At 48.6% G+C, this 4,369-nt stretch overlaps 1 pseudogene; it reads left to right on the forward strand.

The window, feature by feature from the left end:
- Nucleotides 1–3,829, forward strand: part of LOC110500905 — a 23,315-nt pseudogene extending 19,486 nt beyond the window's left edge.
- Nucleotides 3,830–4,369: the final 540 nt, after the last annotated feature.

A 4,369-nucleotide genomic window follows, 5' to 3' on the forward strand; every position in this document is an offset into this window, starting at 1 on the left:
ACAACTAGAGGGATATCTTCAACCACCAACTTACCATCCTGAGACAAGGCCGAGTCTCAGGGGGGGGGGGGCGCCAACCCAGACAGGATGATCACGTCAGTGACTCAATCCACTCAGGTGACGCACCCCTCCTAGGGACGGCATGGAAGAGCACCAGTAAGCCAGTGACTCAGTCCCTGTAATAGGGTTAGAGGCAGAGAATCCCAGTGGAAAGAGGGGAACCGGCCAGGCAAAGACAGCAAGGGCGGTTCGTTGCTCCATAGCCTTTCCGTTCAACTTCACACTCCTGGGCCCGACTACACTCAATCATAGGACCTACTGAAGAGATGAGTCTTCAGTAAAGACTTAAAGGTTGAGACCGAGTTTGCGTCTCTCACATGGGTAGGCAGACCGTTCCATAAAAATGGAGCTCTATAGGAGAATGCCCTGCCTCCAACTGTTTGCTTAGATATTCTAGGGACAATTAGGAGGCCTGCGTCTTGTGACCGTAGCATACGTGTAGGTATGTACGGCAGGACCAAATCGGTGCTTTATCCGGGTAACCGGAAAGTAGAGCTTTGCAGTATTCTAATCTAGAAGTAACGAAAGCAGAAAATGTCTGATGTTACATAAATTAATAAAAGATGTACTTGAAACAGTCTTGATTATGTTCATCAAAAGAGAGATCAGGGTCCAGAGTAACGCAGAGGTCCTTCACAGTTTTATTTCAGACGACTGTACAACCAACAAGATTAATTGTCAGATTCAACAGAAGATCTCTTTGTTTCTTGGGACCTAGAACAAGCATTTCTGTTTAAACGTAGAAAGTTTGCAGCCATCCACTTCCTTATGTCTGAAACACATGCTTCTAGCAAGGGCAATTTTGGGGCTTCACCATGTTTCATTGAAATGCACAGCTGTGTGTCATCCGCATAGCAGTGAAAGTTAACATTATGTTTTCGAATAACATCCCCAAGAGGTAAAATATATAGTGAAAACAATAGTGGTCCTAAAACGGAACCTTGAGGAACACCGAAATTTACAGTTGATTTGTCAGAGGACAAACCATTCACAGAGACAAACTGATATCTTTCCGACAGATAAGATCTAAACCAGGCCAGAACTTGTCCGTGTAGACCAATTTGGGTTTCCAATCTCTCCAAAAGAATGTGGTGATCGATGGTATCAAAAGCAGCACTAAGGTCTAGGAGCACGAGGACAGATGCAGAGCCTCGGTCCGATGCCATTAAAAGGTCATTTATTTGAAAACAATTGTGGAACGGAACCTTGTCAAATGACAGAACATTACACAAAGGAAGATTTACTTGAAAGAGGAGGAGTATCCCATAGCTAGATAGCATTATTGTTCAGTTTGGTCTCCTAAACGAAGTTCTTTTATTTTTTTTAAATGAGCCCTTTTTCGTGGTATCCAATTGTTGTAGTAGCTACTATCTTCTCTCATCGCTACAACTTCCGTACGGGCTCGGGAGAGACGAAGGTTGAAAGTCATGCGTCCTCCGATACACAACCCAAACCAAGCCGCACTGCTTCTTAACACAGCACGCATCCAACCCGGAAGCCAGCCGCACCAATGTGTCGGAGGAAACACCGTACACCTGGCAACCTTGGTTAGCGCGCACTGCGCCCGGCCCGCCACAGGAGTCGCTGGTGAGCGATGAGACAAGGATATCCCTACCGGCCAAGCCCTCCCTAACCCGGACGAAGCTAGGCCAATTGTGCGTCGCCCCATGACCTCCCGGTCGCGGCCGGTTGAGGCAGAGCCTGGGCGCAAACCCAGGGTCTCTGGTGGCACAGCTGGCGTTGCAGTACAGTGCCCTTAACCACTGCGCCACCCGGGAGGCCTAAACAAAGTTCTTATCTCGCTCTTGGTACCACTTAGGACCAAAACATTACCTCATCCAATGGCATATTTCAATTGTCAATTCTAGATACTTTCATCTCAAATGCGCCCCCTCCTGGACAAGATCAGAAAAGACAGAGCGCCTCCTAGGCCATATACTAGGTCAAGATAAGGTCAACCTCAGAGAGGACATGTAATAGTTCCAGACACATTCTATGATGTATTTTTCTTTTCCAGGATCCTCCCGTCTACCAGCAACAGTTTCATGTTGAAGAACCTGGTATCTGGAGCGGACTACAACCTGTGTGTCCTGGCCATCTTTGATGACATCGTCACCTCCTTGGCCGCTACCAAGGTACTCTGATCCTTTCTCTCGCTGTAGCTCCTCACCAGGGTTCGATTGGAATTTGAAGTCAGTCGATGTGAAACACTTTTGACATAAATATCCTGTTCAGCAGTCATTGAAAAAATTGACCTTAATGAATTGGAATTTTAGTTTACTTCTTGAATTGACTTTGCCTTCAATTCCAATTGACCCCAATCCCGTTCTTCACGAATGCTTTAAACAAGACTCTGTGTTTTGGGGGTTGGGTTTATAGTAGGTTTATCTTTTCCTCTCTCTCTCTCTCTCTCTCTCTCTCTCTCTCTCTCTCTCTCTCTCTCTCTCTCCTCTCTCTCTCTCTCTCTCTCTCTCTCTCTCTCTCTCTCTCTCTCTCTCTCTCTCTCTCTCTCTCTCTCTCTCTCTCTCTCTCTCTCCCTCTCTCCCTCTCTGTCTCTCTCTCTCTCTCTCTAAAACTATCTACTTTCATTCAATCTGTATTCATTCATTCATTTATTTATCAATCAAAAAATCTCTCCTTTCTATGTTCCTTAATCTCTCTTTTTTCAAGGTTCTTGGCTGCGCCCAGTTTAGCACTAAAGAACTCTACCCAGAATGCCGATCTCTACAGACCCACTCCTGGGCGGAACCCTGACAATACTTGTGGGAGGCGTCGTCGTGGTAACGCTGCTGGTGTTCACAGTGGCGCTGATGGTGCGTCACCGTGTCTGCAGTAACCAGGACGACCACTGTCACCATGGGGTTGATAGTGATGAGTTGGCGTGTTGCCAGGGCGGGTCATTAGGGAGTCCTGTGAAAGAGGCGGCGGCCGGAGGTGGCGGAGGAGTCTACGGCCAATCAAATGGCAACAGAGATGTGATGATGGTGGTCTTGCCCAATGGGCTGCCTACAAAGCAGAGAGGGGGCGGGACGAAGGAGAGAGCAAAAGAGAAAAAGATGGACAAAGAGAAGGGAAACGAGGGTGAGAAAGGAGGGGCCGACGTACCTCCTAAGATACCCCCCAAACCAAAACCCCAAACCCTCCCCAGACCTAGCAGGGAGGGAGAGAAAGGGGGAGGGCAGGGAGGGAGAGAAGGGGGGAGGGCAGGGAGGGAGAGAAGGAGGGAGGGCAGGGAGGGAGAGAAGGGGGGAGGGCAGGGGGACATGACGCTAGCAGTGAGAGACACCTTCCTCCCTACACTCCCTAAACAGTCTCTCTCTACAACTCTCCTGTCATAAGCTCCGCCCCCTCAACCCTCCCCCGCCAATCATGAGGTGGAGGGCTAGGCTCCGCCCAGATGTAGTAACAATTGGTGGGGCCAAACGGGCAAGCTTCACCCTGGATAGGCCCCTGGGACAGGATCTACTTTCTGATTGGAGGATGAGACACAGTGGCGTAGTGGGCTGACTCTGAGATAAATGGAACTATTCTCAGGCCTATCAGAGCCCGGGAGCTCCCGCTAAGACCCTCCCACATCATTGTGCGCACCAAACGTAGCAACTCCCTCGACATGGGGTTATCTTCTTCTTCTGTTTCCATTGCCAAGACAATGGTTACCACCCAGCGACAGTACGGCAGTCGCCACGGTTACGCCAAGCGGTTTGTCAGTGACTTGGACGAGGCGGAGTGTTGGTACACTCAGCAACGACCAGCGGCCAGGGTAGTGTAGACGGGGAGTCACCACGTCCACAACAACACTAACTCTTACTCAGCGGTGACCAGTGTTGTCGTCAAGGGCAACGGGAATGAGAGAGGGACCCTCAGAGATGTCTAGGGTTTACCAGAGAGGAAATGTGTAGAGAGAGAGAGAGATAACAGAAGAGAGAGAGAGAGAGAGAGATAGAGACAGAGAGAGAGAGAGAGAGATGAGAGAGAGAGAGAGAGAGAGAGAGAGAGAGAGAGAGACAGAGAGAGAGAGAGAGAGATAGGACAGAAGAGATATATATATATATATATATATAGAGAGAGAGAGAGAGAGAGAGAGAGGAGAGAGAGAGAGATAGACAGAAGAGAGAGAGAGAGAGAGACAAAGACAGAAGAGAGGAAGAGAGAGATGAATAGAGGGATAGATGGAAGATGTAGGGGTTGAAGATGGAGAAGAGAGATTCTCACTTGTTCTGCCAAGGAGGCCTCTAGACTTGACCTGAATTGGATTTAGAATAGAGGGAAATATAGAAGAGAAAGAGAGATGATAGAGAGCAGAGAGATG

Source organism: Oncorhynchus mykiss, chromosome 21 (assembly GCF_013265735.2).
Source record: "Oncorhynchus mykiss isolate Arlee chromosome 21, USDA_OmykA_1.1, whole genome shotgun sequence".
Lineage (NCBI taxonomy): Eukaryota > Metazoa > Chordata > Actinopteri > Salmoniformes > Salmonidae > Oncorhynchus > Oncorhynchus mykiss.